A 7,294-nucleotide genomic window follows, 5' to 3' on the forward strand; every position below is an offset into this window, starting at 1 on the left:
CTTTTACCCCCACAAGGTCAGCTGTAGACTATTAAGTGAATGGTTCTATCTCTTTCCCCAGGGCTCTGGCTTAAGACTTCAGCATCGAACTCCAATATCAAAACTCCAACATCAGAAACCCTCACATCGAAAGCTCCAACTCTGTCCTTTGTCATGCCCTTTATCTGTGAGTCCCCACCCGTGGGTGGGGACTCAATGACCTAATGATGTGGCCCAATCAAGGCCCTAATCATAACTCAATCATGCCCAGGTACAGATCAAATTACAAGCATAATCCAATATTTCTTTTTGGAATTCATCAATTATATCAAACTGCTACACTAACACTGAAACTTTCAACAGGTAAAATTTCATCTTTTTAGAATCATAGAGCAACTCATTTGGAGCTTTAAATAATTAAGCTTAAGTTTACTCACATCTTCTGGTCCCAGAGAGCTCTGGTGACTTGACTCTGCTTGCTGTTGGTCAAATTTACCTATTAGTCTTTTTTTTTGCTGTTGTTTATTTATTTTTGTCTTTTGATGTGAGCCAGCTTGTTATGAAGATACTCACATCTATATTTTTCTTCGTCGTAATTGGGGCTACACTGCGTGATCTTCTGATATTCTTGTAAAACTTCATGAACATTCTGATAGTGTTTTGAGCCCAGAGAAAGGCACTTTAGTGGTGCATCCAGTTTGATAAGTCTTCTAGCTACAGTCTCTGTCCTGGCGTGTGAGGCCCTGTACTCACCCTATTTGGCACTGAAGTCCTGCTTGTAATTCTGGCATTGCTCATAGGAGACAATAACAACATATTTTATCAAATAACTGGGAGTTCAATTGTTGAAGAAGGCTCTGTGGAGGCAGCACAACTCTAACTCTTTCATTGGAATTCGGACCAGAGCCCTCTGCCACACCCTCTCTCTTTCTAGGGAGGAAGATGTCTGTTTCCCCCCGTTGGTAATTTCCTCTTCTCTTTTAAGGTCCGCCTCCTTTTCCATGACAGTCTCAATGTTGTGCTTTTTTATTTGGTCCTTTACTTTGTGTTTTATAGATTTCTTCCTGGACTTTTTGTGAGATTTTGAATGGTTTTCTTCCATGTTAACCAGGGGCTAAGATTTCCAAAGAAATCCTAGATGTATAGTTCTTTTGCTTGTCCTCATAGATACTACCATTTTGACTAAAACTATCAAAAATAGGTCTTGACTCCCCCAGCCTTCTGGAGTGCTAGGGGAATTGGAGTTAGAATTTACAGTCTGCAGAGGATTCCAGATGTGGGGGTGGGGTGGGTTGAAAGCAGTGGTGGAGGGGTGGGGGTGGTTGCAGCTGCAGGGGCTAGGGGGAGACCTGCAGCAGACTTTTCACTGGTGGGATTCAAATGACCACTTAATGTTGGTGGTACTCTTATTTGTCAGGTGAGATATTTGAGCCTTTTTATTCATTAAAGGATCAATGAACTCTGAATCCAAAAGCTGTTTCTTAGAAGAAGAAGATGCAGCCTCTCTACTAGAACATAGGGAAGATTCTGAATGGCTGTATAGTGCCAGCAGTATTCTGAGATAGATTTAGTTCTCTAGAGGGCACTGACTGTAATGATCATCTTTCTATATCACTGTATCCAGACCAGTCCCTCTGAAGCTCTTTAAAAACATAATCCTTTAAGGTATATGGGAGATCCTTAGGATTCACATTGACTACCTGTTGCAGAATTGCTCTGTGGGAGTTCTTGTCTTTTTGATTGATGTCATCTTTCTGCAATGGAACAAGCAGCTCAGGTTTCTTGTAGGCTTCACTGCCAGTAAGTGAATCACTCTGTCCCTATATGGTCACTGAGACACACTGCTGCTACTGTGTGTCTTTCAAATCATATTTGTAGGGTTCATGGGCATTGGCCTTTTCCTCTCAGGCACTGCATCTGAAACAGCTGGAGGTGCTTTCCAAATTTGCACTCTTTTCTCTGTAGAATGTTACCTATGTAGGATGCAGTCAAAACTGCCTTGAGGGTTGTCTTTACCCACATTTGACAAGTAGAAGTTAAAGCTATCCACTTAATTGGGGGGATCATCTTTGGGAATTTTGACAAGTCCTTATAGCCCTTGAATCTGAATTGATGGTCAGGAAGGAATTAAATTCTTGTGGCTTTGATAGGTCTCAAGCACTCAGATTGCCATCTCAGGGAGCTTCCCATGCTGTACAGTGATGTTGTCCTGCCCCAATTGTCCATAGGACAGTCTGTAGCTCTGCTCCTCCTGCCGCAACCCCCCCACCCCTACTGCCATATTAAACTCCCTAGGATACCACCACTGATGCCACTTGGGCACTAGCCTCCACTGCAGCCACGGCTGCTTGGATTTCTGCAGCTGCTGCCACCCCTATACTCATCCTGCTGCTGACATATTGTCATTCTAAGGTATTTTTAATCTCATCCATCCTGTCTTTCATTCCTGTAAGATCTGTTACTGTTCTCCACAGGCTTCCCAATTGTTCTTTATACTCACCCAGTATCTTCTGAATATCTTTTATCTATTTAGTCATACTTTCCTTCAATTCTTTGAATCATTTTGAGAGACTTGTGTGATTATCATTGATTAGTTATCTTAAATCCTGTATCTTGTCAGGGTATTTGGTTTGTTCCTTTGTCTAGGCCATCTCTTCTTGTTTCCTAGTATGGTTTCTAATCTTTTGATGATGTCTAGGCATTGAAATATGTTGGTGAATTTACTCTGATGGTCAATTTTTCTCTCTTGACTAATGTTTTTTGGTTGTTGTTTTTTTTCCACATCTCTTCTGTGATTTTTGGTTCAACTTATTTGAGTCTTTAAAATTGCCCAGCTTAAGATATCAAAATTACCCCAGGAGCTCACTAATGGGATGAAGATTTTTTCCCTGGAGTTGAGGCTAAAGAGAGTCCTATAAACAGTTTTTTTCTTTGCAGTTTCCCAGCCAGCCAGCAGATAACACTCATTGGTGAACCTTTCCATTGAATGTTTCTTTCAATCTCCACTTGCCCATGTTTCTGGTCTGACCAGGGCAGAGATTCAAATCAGGCTCTGCTGGCCAAATTCACTGAAGAAAAACCATTCTCCACCCTCCACCACACCCTCCCTTTTCCTAGGGAAGAAGATGCCTGTTCCCACCAGTTGGCCACTGTGAGCCACAGGTTTTATCCAGGCTGCATGCCTTGATGGCAGGGGATGGGTGTCCTTCACGGCTGCTTCAGGGGCTCGTCACCTCTCTGTCCCTCACCCTCCCTCACTGTTACGTCCTGCCTGCTTACTCTGACACCATCTTCCCACAATTCCAAACCTAGAGTTTTCATATGATGCAGCAATTCCATTCTAAGTTAAATGAAAATGAAAACATATATCCATAAAAACTTGTTTATGAATATTCTTACCAGTATTACTCATAATAGCCAAAAGATGTAAACAACCTAAATGTCTATCAAGAAATGAATGCATAAATGGTATGTGACATAGCTGTAGAATGGAATATTATTTGGCAATACAAAGAAAGTAAGTACTGATCCATGCTAGAATATGGTTAAACCTTGCATTATTACCTACATGAAAGAAGCCAATTACAAAAGACCATCTTACATTTATATGAAATATACAGAATAAGCAATCCATAGAGACAGAAAGGAGATTAGTGGTTGCCTGAAGCTTATGAGGGTGGAACAAGAGTAACTGCTAATTGGTATAAGGTTTCTTTTGATAGAAATGAAAATGTTCTAAAATTGATTTTGGTGATGATTGTGCAGCTCTGTGAATATATTAAAAACAAATTGGTGGGAAACGGACTTTGGCCCAGTGGTTAGGGCGTCCGTCTACCACATGGGAGGTCCACGGTTCAAGCCCCGGGCCTCCTTGACCCGTGTGGAGCTGGCCCATGCGCAGTGCTGATGCGCGCAAGGAGTGCCGTGCTACACAGGGGTGTCCCCCGCGTAGGGGAGCCCCACGCGCAAGGAGTGCACCCATAAGGAGAGCCGCCCAGCGCGAAGGAGGGAGCAGCCTGCCCAGGAATGGCGCCGCCCACACTTCCCGTGCCGCTGACGACAACAGAAGCGGACAAAGAAACAAGACGCAGCAAAAAGACACAGAAAACAGACAACCGGGGGAGGGGAGGGGAATTAAATAAATAAATAAAAAAAGTAAATCTTTAAAAAAAAAACAAAAAAAAAACAAATTGGTGAGCAGGTATAGCTCAGCTGTTCAGCACCTCCTTCCCATGTATGAGGTCCCAGGTTCAATTCCCGGTACTTCCAAAAAAAAAAAAAAGAGGGAAGCAGATGTGGCTCAAGTGATAAGGCCTCTGCCTACCACATGTAGGGACCCAGGTTCAATCCCTGGGGCCACCTGGTGATAAAGAAGAAGAGAAAACAAGCCTGCACGGTGAGCCAGTGACTGCGTGGTGAGCTGAGTGCCCATTCCGTGAGCCAAGTGCCTGTGTGGCAAGCCAAGTGCCCATGTGGGCACCCATGTAGCGAGCCAAGTGCCTGCATGAGTGCCTGTGTGGCAAGCTGAGTGCCCACATGAGTGCCTGCATGGTGAGCCAGTGCCCACGCAGTGAGCTGAGTGCCATGCAAGTGCCCGTGTGGTGAGCCGAGTGCCTGTGTGGTGAGCTGAGTGCCCACACAGTGAGCCAGGGCCTGCACGAGTGAGTCACACAGCAAGATGATGATGCAACAAAAGAGAAACAAAGAGGAGAGTCAAGGTGAGATGCAGTGGAGACCAGGAACTGAGGTGGTGCAATTGACAGGGAACTTCTCTCCACATCAGAGGTCCCCAGGATCAAATCTCGCTGAATCCTAGAGGAGAAAGATGAGAAAAGAAGACAAAAAGAAAGAGGTCCACAAGGTCACACAGCAAATGGACACAGACAGCAAAAACAGCAGAGCAGGGTGGGGGAGAGGAAAAAAAGAATTGTACACTTTAAATTGGTGAATTTTATGGTATGTGAATTTATCTCAATAAAGCTGTTACTTAAAAAAGATTTGCAAGCAACATGAGAGGTCAAGTTATCCAACCAGCTGACTCTAATAGTGGTGCCAGGAACTGGAGCTATTGCAGCCCCAGTTGCCCAGCCAGTGACCCTTGCCCAATGGTCATTGTCAGAACGCTGGGCAAAGACTGAATTGAGATCTTTTCCTCATGCATGGCACAGGCTTTCATGAAGGATCAATTAAAAGGAACACAGACAGGTTGGCACCTCCTGAAGAAAAAATCTGATGCCTTGACAAGTCAATTTCTTGTCAAGAAATTGATGCTAAAGACTATAATAGGGGGAAGTGGATGTGGCTCAAGTGATAGAGCTTCCACCTACCATATAGGAGAACCTGGATTCTATCCCTGGGGCCTCCTGGTGAAAAAGAAGAAGAGAAAGTGTGCCCATGTGGCAAGCCAGTACCCACGCCTGTGCCCAAGTGGTGAGCCAGTGCCTGGGCAAGTGAGTCACGCAGCAAGATGATGAGTCAGCTAAAGAAAGACAAGGGGAGAGTCAAGGTGAAGTGCAGAAACCAGGAACTGAAGGGGTGCAATTGACAGGGAATCTCTCTACACATCAGAGGTCTCCAGGATTGAATTCCGGTGAATCGTAGAGGGGAGAAAATGAGAAGAGAAGACAACACAGACAGCAAAAACAGCAGGGCGGGAGGAGGGAAAGGGGGGGAAATAAATAAGTAAAATATTTTTTTTAAAAAAAGGCTATAATAGATACTAAAATATTCGTGGGTGAAGTGATGAAAGAAGCTGCCTTTTAACCCACTGAGGCCAAGTTCACAGCTGGGAACTTCGGCCCCACAGTTATCCAAAATATGAATAAAGCAAAGAAGACAATTAACCAGATGTTACCATGCCAGTGTTTGAACATTACCGTGAGGAACTGACAGTGTTGAACTGATTGGTTTAGCCAGAGATGGGGAACAACTTGCTGCTAAAGAGGAATTATAGCAAAGCAGTGGAACTACTGGTGGAACTAGTTTCCCTGCAGACTTCCTTTGTTACTCTGGATGAAGGTATTAAGATAACTACCAGACATGTAAATGCCATTTAGCATGCCGTCATTCATCAACTTGAACATACCCTTGCTTATATCATCACAGAGCTGGATGAAAGAGAGCAAGAAGAGTTCTATAAGTCAAAGAAAATACAGAAGAAAAAGATTATCAAGGAAAAATCTGAGGACTTGGCGCAGCAAAGAGTAGCTGGAGAGATGATGGAGCCTTCTGGCTGAAGAGAATGATGAGGATCTTCTGTTTGAATGATCTTTTCTGCTCTGCTCCTTTCAGAAGCCCTAATACTGGCTCCACTTTAATTCATGGTGTGTAAGTGTGGCTATTTATTTTTTTGGTCTAAGAATTTTCACAGGTTGCAAAAGTTCCCTGGATGTCAGTGTGCAGTGAGTTGCTAAATGGTATGTCATGGGAACATAGGCTCAGGCAACAACAGACATGGTCAACAATGACTGCTTTATTATTTATACAGTACAAAGTGTCCAAAACAGCAGAAGAGATCCCAAGTGTCCGGTCTCCTGGGGAGGCCAGCTGCTCTGGTGAGGGTTGGTAGGTGACAGCTCTGCCTAGCCCACTTTGCTTCAGAGGGAAGAGACAAAGCTGTGCTGCCAAGGGTAGGGTATTTATATAACCCAGGGGGAGGAGGCCCTTTCACTGCGATTTCCCTCCCTGATAAGCAGCTGAAGCGGCTTGTTTCCTGGTTTCCCATCTTAAGGTACCGCCAGCCTTTTCATGAGACCTAACATTTCCTGAGGGCTGCAGAATGGAGACATAAAGAAACAATAGAAAAGGCGGTGGGAGGTAGGCAAGGGCTGGGAGATGGGCACTGAGTTCGTGTCAGTGACTTCCCCAGCAGTTAATGGGATTACTTTTGCAGAATCAGAATTCATCAACCTTTTACCTCAGATGAAAGAGATTGGTAGAACCTGCCAAGAATGTAGAACTTACCTCACAAAAGTGTCACCCTACTCCGTATACTTCCATGTAACAAGTGATCTGCTTATGAAGCGTCTTAGGAAATATCCCTTAGAAAACATCAGTGCTCTTAGGTCAAGCACTGTGTATGTATCCTTTGTTGCTACTTCAATAGCAAACATTGATGCTATTGTCTGATAATGCTGCAGTCATCCTGTATTATCATGGTGCCTGTCTCCACAAGCTTCAGGAAAACTTTCCCTTATTATTCCCTGCACAACACGTCTCTGTCCTGTCTGTCCTGGGAGCAGGTCTGCCAACTTAAATGTGACCATAGTATAAACAGAGTTAGATGATTTTAAAAAAAGATGTACAAGTGTACATT

The 7,294-nt window shown here is 43.9% G+C and overlaps 2 pseudogenes; one reads left to right on the forward strand and one right to left on the reverse strand.

Annotated features, from left to right (window-relative positions):
- Positions 1–249: 249 nt before the first annotated feature.
- LOC101413818 (RNA polymerase II elongation factor ELL2-like) lies at positions 250–2,443 on the reverse strand (annotated as a pseudogene).
- Positions 2,444–5,084: 2,641 nt separating this feature from the next.
- On the forward strand, positions 5,085–6,246 carry LOC101414267 (V-type proton ATPase subunit D pseudogene; annotated as a pseudogene).
- Positions 6,247–7,294: the final 1,048 nt, after the last annotated feature.

The sequence above is a fragment of the Dasypus novemcinctus genome, chromosome 1 (assembly GCF_030445035.2).
Source record: "Dasypus novemcinctus isolate mDasNov1 chromosome 1, mDasNov1.1.hap2, whole genome shotgun sequence".
NCBI lineage: Eukaryota > Metazoa > Chordata > Mammalia > Cingulata > Dasypodidae > Dasypus > Dasypus novemcinctus.